Genomic DNA, 14009 nt, shown 5'->3' on the forward strand with positions numbered 1-14009 from the left:
CCAAACTGGGAGAACAGCTTTCTGTTGCCTGAACCCACCCGGCTGTGGTGCTTGGTTACGGTAGCCCTAGGGAACGAGTACAGTTGGGGTGGACTAAACAGCTGTGACCAACACACCCACGCCGCAGGATGGCTCGGGCTCAACCGAAGTTTACAGCCAGAACCAGGCCCTACTGCACGCAGTCATCTGGGGATCCAGGCTGACAGGGGCATTGCCATCTTTGACCAGCGGTCCCCAAGGCGGCCCCGGTCCTTGCCTTCCTAGCCCACGGGAACAGAAAAGAAGCATGGAAGGTCGGATGGGTCCAGCAGAATTTGCCATACGACCTCTGCTCACCGTCGAGGGGAGGGAAGCTAGTCACAGGCTCTCCCCAGCTGCGTGGGCAGGAGGAAGGAGGGGCCGCTGGAGGACAGCTGGTGGCCCATCCGCAATTATTAAAGCTCCTACTTGGAAAAGGGACTGTAGCGTATAACCAAGGAGGCTAAAACCGGGGGGGGGGGGGGGGGGGGGGGGGGGGTTAGGAAGCTGTCCAACACTTCAGCCAGTCTTGAGGGGAATGAACTTGAAGAGGTCGATCAGGCCAAAGCTCTGGAACAAGAATGGGAAATTAGAGCAAACCACGGGTCATAGGAAGGCAGGAAACATCCCCCAGGGCTTAGCCATTAGGACACCCATGGGAATGCTCCGTGACTTCATCCAAACCTTCCAAGGAAACTTGAAGGGAACTCTTCCCCACCGGCCCACTGACTGCTGTGGATCTGGCGACTTATGTCCTGCGTTTCCTGACAGTGCTCTCCCACTTGATTTCCCCTGCAGCCATCATCAGATGAGGGGCCGTCGGCCCAATCTGGAAGAGTTCCCACCAGCTGACATTCGAGAATAGGCACGAGCCCTGAGCAGAGTCATCCTGCTTCCAGCCACAGGCCTCTAGTGCAGAGAACTTTGAGGGGCAATAAATCAGCATGGCACGGCCAGACTAAAATCCTGGGAGGACCCCAGAAAGCAGTCACCAGGGGCCAAAGGTTCACAGGGAAGGCTCGGTTCGTTAGCTGACTCACCTGCTTGTTTGCTTGAACCCTTGCTTTGATGGTAAAGTATCAAGAGTATAGGTTTGAGAGCCAAACGGAGCTGGATTCAAATCCTCCTACGTGAGCTTGTGCAAGTTATGCTTCCTCTCTGGGCGAACATTTCTTCCTGCACAAAACAAAGGTAGCAATAACCAACGTGTATGGCCACTGTGCAGAGCCAATGACACAGGCTGGCCCAATCAATGTTAGTGCTCTTCTCCTTTCACCGCTCCCACTCTTTTGGAATCAGAGCAGTAGACCCCACAAAGGTCTTCTTACAGCAAGTTGTACTCAAGGGGAGACAACAGAATCTCCAGTAAGGTGAGGTGGAAATGTGATGGAAACGCACACAGTTTACCTCGGGTTTTTACTCACACCTGCACCTCTAATGACCTCTCCACTCTTTTCCGTCCACCAAAATTCTTTGTATATTCCAAGGCCAAGTCACAGCCAGCTCTACCATGAAGTCTGCTCAAGTCTTCACATAGGATTTAATGTTCCCAACCTGAATGCAAATGCCCTGAGGGCAGAGTTTTGCTCTGTCTTGCTCAATGCTATATCCCTAGCCCTTGGGAAAGTGCCTAGTACACAGTAGGTGCCCAGTTAATATCAGCTAAATTAATTAATTAAATGTTCCCTTCTCTGACACCTACAACCTTATTCATATGACCACCATTCATTCATTCATTCATTCATTCATTCATTCTCATCTGTCAACAAATGTGGTGTGTTTATTGTGCAAAGCACTGTGGGAAATGCTAAAATAGCCATAGAGATGTATCCGCCCTCTAGGAGACCGTAGCCAATGAAAATCCATCAGACATGTTCAGAGGGGAGTAAAGTTGCCTTCGGCTGGGGTGATGACACAGAAAACTTATCAGATAGAAGGGCCTGATTGTAACAGGTCTCCCCCCCGTACTTCTTGTGACTTATTTTCATGCCTAATTCATCCAATTGCCCACAACTCACTGGAAGCAGTCACCCCTCCTCTTTGGGGCCCTTTACCCACTTTCTGTGCTTAGTACAGAAAAGTGACTTGACTAGATATTTCAGAAGGAGGTTCTTGCTTGGGAGCAGTTGCTCTGACAGAGCGTGTCTGAGGCGCAGAAGGAAAGTGTCTGAGCATCTCTCCCCTTTAGAAGGCGAGTGAATCGAGGAGCAGCGCCAACTCGACACAGGTCCTCATTTCCCTGCTGAGTTAGTTGGAGGCTTTTTGCTCCAGTTCTGCTCCTAGAGCCGGAGGCTGAATCTGAAGGCCTGACATTTGATTCCTTCAAGTATCGTTTTCTAATTTGCAATAGAAATACAGATATTCTCACTCTCGAATTGGCTGGAAGCACATGCATGCATGTATATGGACTCAGCTATGTAGAGTCTTGAGAACAGACTTTTATCTACAATACTTGCCAGTTACCTTCTTGTCCATGGCAAATCATTTTGCAAAATCTGGCCACACCCCTGTTAAACCGCTTCTTGCCCCAAATCTCCCTGTGCTAGTGGCCCCTCATGAACACAGGGGTCATCTGTAAAATAACATAACATTCATTATAATAGGAACAAGGCTTCTCAACCTAAGAAAGTCTATCAGTTTTCTTGTCTCCGAAAATGTTAACCTTCATAAACCCATCAAGGACTCTGCATGGAAAAGGCATAGACCAGGAGCCAGGAAGCCTGGGCCAGATCAAGGCGCAACTCAAGTCCTACTTCTTCCAAAACACTCTTCTGACTTCTCTATCCCTCACCAGTCTAGCCTTTCTTGGAATTTTTATTTTGCTGGTGACCAGTTTTGAATGATTTACATAATGAGTTTAGCAGAGGCTTCATACCCAGTTGGCCCCAGCAAATGTTCAGTTATTATTGTTACCGCACAGTCCACCCCTGAGTCCATTCTATCATAAATTATGCTCTCAAAATGTCATGTGTAAACATCTTGTGTTATCAAAAAATCTTCATCTTTGAGAATAAGAATTTAGATTTGTACCTCTTGGGTAGAGTCCAAATGCTTAATATTACTATTTTTAATTTTTGTTTTTAAAATTTGAAACCACAAGAGTATATGAACTCAAGTGATCTGTAAGTATAAGAAGAAAATATGGGAGATCCTCTGTAACATTTAACATCAGTGGACCATATTGCAGACCTGGCTGACATCTTCTAGATACAACAAGGAAATGCATTAAGCAGGATTCTTTAAAACACACAACTGATCCGGAGTCAGGATAAAGAAATAATAGTTAGAGAAAACATACACACAAAGAAAAAAGCAGAGAAGCGCAGTGGACCTCAAGTATAAGACAAGTCCTTTAGGTCGGGCCGTGCTTGTTGATTTGTGTGGCTGTTTTTCACGCAGGGGTTGGCGTGGAAGTGGAGAGAAAGGCACGTAGTGTGCAAGTGCGGGGGTAAAGCAAACCCGCTAGTCGGGACTGCTTGAACTACCCCGTGGGCAACGGCGTGGGCAACGTGGAGACGTCCAGAACAAGCTGACAAGCAGGTCCGGTGGAGGAGGCAGGCCCTCGAGGGAACTGCCCCTGAGCGGAAGGGAAGAGCGAGGCGGAGCGGCGAGCAGAGCAGCTGCTCCTCACCCCGAGGCGGGACGGGCAGGAAGCAGGCAGCACGGAGAACTCAGGTTGAACGTCAGCATTCATTTCCTGCCCCTGAGCCTCGCTAAGTGCTAAACTGGTTGACCCACAGATGTTAGGCGCTCTCCTTTTCTGACACTCTTTCAAAGGAAAATGAATGAAAAGACACTTCTGCCTTGCACAACCGAGGCGAAGGCCGCCTCGGAGCAAAGGAATGCATCAGATGACCTTCGGATCTCATGTCCTCAGATATGTGTGTCATTTTATACACACCTGTGAGATGGGGACTGTTCAAAAAAATAACTCCCATGCCCTTAGAAAAGGATACTGTGCCTCAGTGAACGCTTCTCCCTAGGATGATGCTTGAGGGTAAAAGTGGATCTAGCATCTCCAAGATCTGACTCTCTGTCTGACCCCAGCCTGCTGTGTGGCACTAGACAGACCTCATAGCTCCTCTGGTGCAGTCAGTATCCCCACCTGTGAAATGGGCTGCCAACAAGGACGAGTGTAAGTTAGGATCAGGTATGACTATGGAAACTGACAGAGCTTTAAAGCAATGTGTGAAGTCATTACTACTAAACTGTTTCCCAAGAGAATGTTCTGCTAAGAGGCTGCTGATTTGGGCTGGAGAGACTGAGCTGGGATTCCTAAAAGCAGCATTAGGACTTGGCTGAAAGGAAGGCCAGGGTGAGTCCTTGGTTTTCCAAATGCAGTTAGCTCCCTGGGGATCAGCCAATTGTAGAGAAACTGCAAGTCACAGCACCCTTTGACAGTTTCCCATGCACACATATTTTAGACAAAAGGTCCATTTAAAGATCATGCCCTGGTGCAAGAATGATTCAACACACGCAAATCAATGTGATACACCACACTAACAAAAGAAAGGATAGCCCTGGCCGGGGTGGATCAGTTGGTTGGGAGTCGTTCCATGTACCAAAAGGTCACCGGTTCAATTCCTGGTCAGAGCACATCCCTGGGTTATGGGCTCCACTGATGTTTCTCTAGCTCTCTCCCCGCCTCCCTTCCTCTCTCTCTAAAGTCAATTAAAAATATATATTTTAAATAAAATAAAGAATAAAAATCATATAATCATATCAATAGATGCAAAAAACATTTACAAGGTACCTCTATTTTTAATTAAAACACTTGATAAAATGGGTATAGAAGGAAAGTACCTCAACCTAATAAAGGCCATATATGACAAACCCTCAGCTAATATCATACTCAATAGTGAAAAACTAAAAACATTGCCTCTAAGATTAGGAATAAGACAAGGATGCCCACTGTCACCACTGTTCAACGTAGTACTGAAAGTCCTAGCCAGAGCAATCAGGCAAGAGAAATAACAGCATCCAAACTGGGAAGAAAGAAGTAAAATTGTCACTTTTTTCACATAACATGATTCTATATACAGGAACCCCTAAAGACTCCACCAAAAGATAATTAGAAATAATAAACAAATATAGTAAAATTGCAGGATACAAAATCAATGTAAAAAAATTCATGTGTTCCTATATAGTAACAATAAAACATCAGAAAAAATAAAGACAATTCCATTTGCAATTGCCACATAAAGAATAAAATACCTAGGAATAAACTTAAAGAACGTGAAGAACCTCTACACTGAAAATTATAAGACATTGTTGAAAGAAAATGAAGACATGAAGAAATGGGAAGATATTCCATGTTCATGGGTTGAAAGGATCTACATAGTTAAAATGACCATATTACCTAAAGCAATATACAGATTTAATGCAATCCCTATCAAAATTCCAATGTCATTTTTCAAAGAAATAAAACAAACCAAAAAAATTCATCAATTTGTATGAAGCCACAGAAGACCCAGAGTGGCCAAAGCAATTCTTAGAAAAAAGAACAAAGTTGGAGGTATCACACTCTCTGTCTTCAAATTATCCTACAAAACTATAAAAATCAAAACAGTATGATGTTGGGCAAAAAAAAAAATAGATACACAAGCCAATGGAACAGAATTGAGAGCCCAGATATAAACCCCACACATAACTGGGCAACTAATCTTCAACAAATGAGGCAGAAACATACAGTGGAGATATGAGAGACTGTTCAATAATGGTATTGGGAAAATTGAAAAATCACATGCAAAAATGAAACTAGACTACTATTTGTCCCATACACAAAAATTAACTCAAAATGGATTAAATATGAGACCTGAAACAATTTTTAAAAAGAGAAAACATAGGTAGTATACTTACAAACTTTGGTCTCAGAGAGTCTTCTGTGAACTTGACCCCAAAGACAAGGGAAGGAAAGCAAAATAAATGAATTGGACTACATCAAACTGAAAAGCTTCTGTACAGCAAAAGAAACCATCAATGAAACAAAAAGGCACCAACCTAATGAGAGAAGATTTTTTTTTAATATGCTTTTATTGATTTTTCAGAAAGAGAGGAAAAGAGAGGGAGAGATAGAAACATCAACCAGCTGCCTCCTGCAAACCCCCTACTGGGGACCAAGCCCTGACCGGGAATTGAACCAGTAACCTCTTGGTGCATGGGATGACACTCTATCCACTGTGCCTCACCAGCCAGGCAGAAGGTATTTTTAAAGAATACTTCTGATAAGGGGCTAATATCCAAAATATATAAAGAACTCATACAACTCAACAACAACAAAAAATCCAATAAAAAAAAAAAATGTGTAGAGGACCTAAACAGACACTTGTCCCATGAAGACATACAAATGGCCAACAGGTACATGAAAAGATGCTCCACTCCACTGGTTATAAGGGAAATGCAAATCAAAACCACAATGAGATATCACCTCACACCTTACATCAATAAGACAAGAAATAACAAGTGCTGGAGAGCATGTAGAGATAGACTAACCCTTAGACACTGCTGGTGGGAATGTAAACTGGTACGGCCGCTATGGAAAACAGTATGGAGTTCCCTCAAAAAATTAAGAATAGAGCTTATGTAACCCGGGATTCCTTCTTCTGGGTGTCTACTTGAAAACTTGAAAATATTTATCTGTAAAGATATATGTACCTTCATGTTCACTGCAGCATTATTCACGGTGGCCAAGACATGGGGACAACCTAAGTGTCCTTCCATAGATGATTGGATAAGAAGGTGTGGGACATGCACATGGTGGAATACTACCCAGCCATGAGAAAGAATGGAGTCCTGCTGTCTGTAACAACATGGGTGAACCTTGCTAAGAAAAATGCTGGCACGTGTTGAGCAAGTATTCCATTTTTTTGCACTTCTTTTTTTCAGCGTTATGGAGCTGAAGCAGGATTGTTTGGTACACAAAGCAAAGGAATCATAGATAGGAGAACAGAGTTCTGATCACTGATCGCCATGAACCGACTTAAAGGCATCTGGCAAGCTGTCTCCGAGCTTCAGTTTCTCCAGCTACAAATAGGGGAGATTGGACGAGAGCAGCAAAGTCATGCCCCCGCCTGCGGGGACCCGACACAGAAAGGGATGTTGAGGCTGCACCCTGACTCTCTAGGGAAGAGTGTCGCACTCAATTCATGATGCCTGCAAGTAGTAGTTACGGATTCCTTGCCCGGGGTTTGCCATCCTTGTGGTAAATGTGTTCCAGGCCTCCCAGGGCTGCATTCCTCGGCTGTGGGATTCTGTGAAGCCTTTACAGAGTTAATCAGAGCCCAGAGAGAAATCATCCTCTCCTTCTCAGGCAAACTTGAAGATTCTTCTAGCTTTAACTTCCCACCCCATCTCCAAACGGCTTGCTCTGAAATGCCAGCCTCTGTCCTGTCCTCCTTGTTCCACATGTCCCAGCACACCCCCCACTTGGTCATAAGCTTCTTGTCATTTAACACAGTGTGAGATAACCACCAAAGACATGAAGAGGGGTTATGTTTTTTCATAAAATTCTGAGCAACAAAGCCTTATCCCATGATTAAAGGTAGCTTGTGTGTCATAAAGATAAATGAACCATTGATTTGGGAGTCCTGGGTTATAGCTCAGGACTTTCAGCTTGAAGCCTCACATGCACCCCACTCCTCTGAAGGACCCCACGCCTCTCTTTTCTACCCTTGGCTGGTGATATCCTGGCCTGCAACCCTGTTCACTGGTCACTGCTCTGAGATTGTGACAGCTCCCTGAACTTTTTTCCTGGAACTCATGACCCTGGAACCTAGACTTTCAGAGCCAGGGTGGAACTCAGCATCTTCATTTGAATGAGGAAAACAAGTCTTCTCTCAGGGACTGAAAGTGGAACCAGGTGAGGCCAGAGGTACCGTCCCCCTAACACTGCAACCCCATCGCTGCCCTGCTCTCTCCTTGGATAAGGGCTGCTTTTCCCACTGAGACTGCAGTCTCTTACAGGCAGCAAGATGTCATGGGAAGGGCACAGATGGGGGTTCCCTCTCAGCCCTGCCACCACCCAGATGCCCAGCATACCTGCTGAGCCATCTCCAGCCCTTATCTAAGAAGCAGAACCACATACTCCCGTCCGGCACCTTCGTGCTTCCTCACCCACGAATTGCCTGGTCTGGGTTAGCTTCTGATGCTTATGTATCTCCTACTCTGGATCTACTGGAGAGTTTCTTCTTCGTGTTTACCTTCCCCCCAGGCCCCAAAGCCAACTTGAGCAAGGTCTCATCTTCAAACCTCAGTTTCCTCATCCTGATTAAAATTAAAAGCTAAAACTAAATTAAACTAAAACAAAAATAGCAACTTGTATTGAGCGCCGGGCACTCTATCTGGTTTGATTGCTATGTCATTGTTTCCATTTTACCAGTGGACTAATGGAGGTTTAGAGAGATTAAGCAACTTGCTTAAAGTCTCCCAAAAGTCAGAGTTGAAGCTGGGAGCTGACCCCCAGCAGTTGGAGGCCAGAGCCCCCTCTCTGCCACTACTCTGACTACTTCTACTGGAAGCCTCCGCTGTGCCCGCCTGCACAGATGGTTGTGGGGAACACAGCCCCAAGCCAACCTCCTCCTGCCAGGCATACCTGCTGGGAGTGACCTGGGCCCTTCTCTAGACTATCCTTGGCCCACTGCAGCCCAAACTCAAGGGCTCCAGAGAGACCCAGGAAGCAAATTCTTCAGGGGCTGGAACCTTCAAGTACTTCTGGTCCCTTTCCACAATGCCATGTCTCCACAAAAAAGGGAGGTCCTAAAGGGCATGAGCAAGTATGTGTCAGGGCAGCAGGGCCCACGGGATCCCCAGAGAAGCACAGGCTGGAGCTAGAAGATGCTTTGAGAAGGGTTTGGGGAACTCAGGGCCAGCTGGACTGCAGTGAGAGGTGGAGGCTGGCAGAGCCTCATCCAGCCGACAGACCCTCATGCACCACAGACCCCTGCCCAGAGCAACTCCTGTCATCCCCATGAGAGAGGAAAAGGCACACAGGAGTGACAGGCAGGTGCCCACTACATGCCAGGTGCTGAGCCAGAGTGCATGGACATTCTCACAGTTAGGATTACCCCATAAGGGGGGGTGCTGGCAGCCCCATTTCACAGAGGAGAACACTGGGGCTCAAAGGTGCAGTGACGTTTCCAGGGACCCCCAGAGCACAAAGTGGTCCTGGAGTAACACACCCTGTTCACCTGTTTCCAAGGAGGGGGCTATTTGGGGTAGGGATGGGTAATGGTTGAGCAATCTGGTGTGACAAAAATATGCCCATCGTAACTGGGCACAAATGACCATCCTTGCCAGCTTCTCTCCTCCCTCCCCCACCCCTCTCCTTTTCAGTATGTACCCTCTGCTTGGATGCGCAAGCAAGCGAGAAGCTGGGCTTAGCAAAGGATGCCTCCGAGCAGAGCCCCGGACCCCTGGCCTTGCAGCAAGAGGAACAAGTGGGCCGCAGCGGCCACCAGTCAAGGAGCGGCGGCCACCGGCCAGTCGGAGCCTGGGAGGAGGTGACCTTGGAACGGGCGCTCTGGCCAGGGGCTGCGGGAGCCCAGGGCAGTTAATAAAGTTGCGTGGGAGTAGGCCCGAGGTCTCCCGGGCTTCCATCCCCAAGGGCCCGGGCATCAGAATGTGCCCCGTGCATCTATTTTGGCAAGTTTCGCACCGCGTGCTTCTCGCTGCTCCCGCGCCAGCCCCGCAAGCTTCATAAAGTCCTGTAACGAGGCTCCCCCAGCGAGGCTCTGCGGGAGCCCGGGCGAAATGGGGCACAAGTGACAGGCGTTTCCCCCCTTTTTTAGAATTATTATGTTTGCAAGAGAAAGAAGTGAGAACGAATGAGCTTCTACTTCATTTCCAGGCTGTTTTCCCCGTGTCTCTCCCAGGGGCACCCCGTTCCTACTTGGTTATTTCCAGGGTGAGCTTTTGCAGGGTCGCTCAGGGGTTGGGGTCTGGGAGGGAAACGCGCAACCTTCCTGATGCTGGGCAGAGGCTCCCTGACGCCCGCGCAGGGGTGACACTTCCCGAGGCTTGTCCTGTGTGGCTAGCCCTGCGCTGGGAGCTGAGGGGAGCACAAAAGAAAGCCCAAGGAGGTGGGGTGGGGGCTGCACCACAGCCGTCCCCGGGCAGGAGGTGACCCTGGGCCTGCGCACCTGAGGGCCCGGAGCGCGGTGTCCGCTCAAGCTGGCCGGGAAGCTGGCCGCTGCCGCGGGAAAGGACTCGGGCTCACATTCCTCAGAGACACCTTCCTGGAGGAGGGTCTTATGACTTTGGTCTTGAAGGAACAGAATGAGAGCTACTATTTGCTGAACATAGCGTTAGGCACAGTCCCTCATCGCCCCGCCCCATGAGGTGAGTGTTACACTAGCCCTGTTTTTACAGAGGAGAAAAATAAAGCCCAGAGAGGTTAAACAACCTGCCCAAGGTCCCACAGCAGAGTCGAACTAAACCCACAACTGCCTGTCTGCAAAGCCCGTGGTTTACACTCTCCATGGCCCCCGGAAAGTGCAGGGCTTCAATTAGCAAAACATTTAGGGAGAGGTTCACAGAGGGAAAAATATTTTTTAAAAACATGAAAAAGGGCGTGGGGGTAGTAAATGGTAAAGGGGGACAAATATATGGTGACAGAAGAAGATTTGACTTTGGGTGGTGGGCACACAATGCAATACACACATCGCGTACCATAGAAATCTACACTTCGAACCTATATAATCTTTTTAACCAATGTCATCCCGATAAATTTAAATACATTTTTTAAAAAATAAATCTAAAGCTCTCTTTAAAGATACCCAAAAAACGGGGAAAAAAAGATGAACAGCCAATCTCTAAAGGTCAGGGTGCTCATAAACCAACTGTAAATTCCAGGCGACCTACTGATGCGGAAAGATTTCTTCCATCAAGGAGGCCCTATTTTACCTCTTGTGTGAATTTCCTCGGGCTGCCATAACAAATTACCACAACTGGCAGTTAACACAACAGAAGCTTATTTTCTTATAGTCCTGGAGGCCAGAGTCTGAAATCTAGGTCTTGGCAGGGCCACGCTCCCTCTGCGGGCTCTAGGGGAGAATCCGTCCTTGCCTCTTCCAGCTCCTAGTGGCTCCTGGAATTCCTTGGCTTGTGGCAGCATCACTTCAACCTCTGTTTCCATCTTCACGTGGCCGTCTTCCTGTGTCTCCGTGTCTCCTCATTTTGTGTCACTTATAAGGATACTTACTGGTCATTGGATTTAGGGCCCATTCTATTCCAGGATGTTTTCATCTCAACATCATAACATAATTACATCTGCAAACACCCTATTTCCAAATACAATATCATTCATGGTAGCAAGATTTAGGACTTGGACGTAACGTTTTTGCAGGAGACACAATTCAACCTACTACGCCTGCCATGTTGAAGAAGTCATTGAATCATTTCACCCAAGTAACTGCAAACTAACCAGACCTATACAGCAGTTTTAGAAGGGGTTGCTGACCCTCCAGCAGACAGCAGGGAACACCTCCCGCCAGTGGGAAGCAAGACAACCCCGGTGGCTTCTCCTTCATCCTTGGGAACTGCAGTCAAGGGGTGTTGGGACAAGTCTCACCCATGGTAGCTGAGAATTCTTTTCCTTCCATCCTTTGTAATGTCCTTTAGGGGTATATTTTCTAAGCAGCATGGTGAACAGCTTCAGAGTCGGATGAGCTAAGTTCACTGAGCCATTTGTCAGATCCATAATCGTGAGTTAGTCATGTACCTGTTCCAGCCTCAGTTTCTCCATGAATAACACTGGTGAGCGACGGTACCTCTCTCATCAGGGTGTCACAAGGATTGACAGGTGGTGACACAAACTCTTGGCATAGAACCTGGTGCCTGCTGGCTTTCTCTTACACATCCCTGCAGCTCCAGCACCTAGCACTGGGCTTTACCAGTCTGGAGCATCACAAGATGAGTGCTGCCCGGTACATATCAATGAGTCAGCTGGAGTTCTAGAACCCTTAAAGGCGGTGGATGCTTCTCAGCCTCCTTTACTCCCTATTTCTTGAAAAAATTGCTATACTGCAGAAGAGGAAAGCTAAGAAATACGCTTTCCAGAGTCCTTTACAACTGATGTATACGAAGCAATCTGGGTTCTGTCAAAATCTGGAAGGCAGAAATGAATGAGGGCTCCTTTGGGTGTTTTCTTCCTGCCCCCCCTTTTCTCTTCTACCAAGGAAAGTCATGGGGAGTGAGGAATTTCTGCAGCAGCATTCCCGAGTCCCTCTATCAGCCGCTTGGGTATCAAGAGATGTGTGGGGTGGTGGAGGCAGCTTCACAATTCCAGTGACACCTGGGCCACAGCGATTCCTTGGTGGCCTCAGAGGCAGTCGCTCCCCTGGGGGTGGGTTCCACAGTGTGTGTCCCAGGACTCCATCCTGGAGGCCGAGCCCAGACCCTGTCCTCCTGCCCCCACAACGCTGTGCAAGCACCTAGTTCCCTCCATCAGCTTTCTTCCTGGTCAGTGCTCTGTGTCCATCCTGTCCCTCACACCACACTGCCCCCTCACTCTACCTTCCAGCAAATCTCAAAATTAGGTTTTGTGAGTCCTCTAATCTCCTTTTTTAAAATTGTTGGGCTAGTGTAGGTGCTTTGCTATTTCACGTGAAGTTTAGAATCGGCTGGTCAATTTCTACCAAAATAAAAAAGCCTGCTGGCACTCCCATTGGGGTTTTGTTGACTCTTGCTTAAAATATCTAGCTGATTTTATTTCCTGCTCTCTGTCCAGACTGACAAAGGCTCCTCCCTGCCCCTCACTCCTGGGCTGCCCCTCCACTCAGTTCACCTGTGGGTCCCTAGTCAAACCAGGAACAAAGACAAGGACTCTTAGCCTCACCCCAGCCCAGAGCCACTGGCTCCAGTGGGCAGCTGCTGAACCGCACCTCTCGGTCTGCTCCTGGTGAGCCATGCCTCCTTCCCCGCCCCCTCTCCCATGGCCTGACACTCCATTTTTCTTCCCTCACCTGGCATCCCCTCCTCCCCCAAACCCTCTTCGGCCACCCACCACCTCAACTTAAAGCTAAAGGACCTTTAAATCTACATGCAGATTTACTTACGCACAAGAAAGTACAGCTCTATCCATTTCCCTCCCTTCCCTCTCCCTCCACCCACCCACTGCACACCAGTGGCTCCCTACCCCAATACACAAAGCCACAAACACTCTCCCCAGCCCTGGAGAAAGAGATGGCCAAATCCTTCCTATTCCTGGTCTCCAAATTGCAGGCTTCTGCAGATGGAGAAATATAAGGTGTGAAGCCCCAGAAAGTTCATAAACTTTTATGCAGATTGGTTTTAGTCTGGTTTAAATTAGGCAACAAAATAGAATTTCCAGATGTTCTATTTGGAATTAACTTGGCTACAGAGAAAGGCTACTAGGAGGAGGAATTGGTAAAAGGGTTATTTTTACATTCCAGAAAGAATCACAGAAAGCATGTGGACTTGATTAGAAGAGAAGAACCTGCTGGTTGGCACATTAGGGAGACTGTTCTCATTTATTCTGGTTGAGGACATGCGAAGGTGCAATGAAACATTCTCAAGCCACTGGGAAGATAAAGGGCCAGTGCAGTGGTGTTTTGTCCCAGCAGTCAGCTAAAAGCAGCGAAGATTTTGGCCAGACATAAGGAACTCTCTGAATATTAGGCCAGTGCTTCTCAAACATTCTTGTGTATATAAATCTGCAGAGGATCTTGTTAAATGCCAACTCTGATAGGTAGACGATACCAATGCTGCCTGCCACAGGCTGCCTGTCACAAAACAGGGCACTCAGGGTTGAGCTGGAGGTAGAAAAGAAGGTCCCTTACACCAGGTGTTCCTTAAAGTCCTGCCATGTCTCACACACATGTCCACAGGCTAGAGGGGTGGGAGAGGCAAAGAGGGGACATGTGAAAGTTATGACATCATCACCATCTCCAGTGACAGCGAAACATGGACAAACAAAATTCAGTAAATGAGGTCATAAGTACAGGACTCAGTGTTCTAGGGGGCTCTGATGAGGG

The 14009-nt window shown here is 47.6% G+C and overlaps 1 long non-coding RNA gene across 1 annotated transcript in view; it reads right to left on the reverse strand.

Annotated features, from left to right (window-relative positions):
* Window positions 1-511: 511 nt before the first annotated feature.
* LOC308559938 overlaps window positions 512-14009 on the reverse strand; it is a 56718-nt gene continuing 43220 nt past the window's right edge. Inside the window, exons 2-3 of the long non-coding RNA XR_013999225.1 lie at window positions 1059-1194; window positions 512-588 (exon numbers count right to left, since the gene is read on the reverse strand). This is a non-coding gene — a long non-coding RNA (uncharacterized lncRNA). The remainder of the gene's footprint in view (window positions 589-1058; window positions 1195-14009) is intronic.

This window comes from Miniopterus schreibersii (genome assembly GCF_964146895.1).
Source record: "Miniopterus schreibersii genome assembly, chromosome: 7".
Classification (NCBI taxonomy): domain Eukaryota; kingdom Metazoa; phylum Chordata; class Mammalia; order Chiroptera; family Miniopteridae; genus Miniopterus; species Miniopterus schreibersii.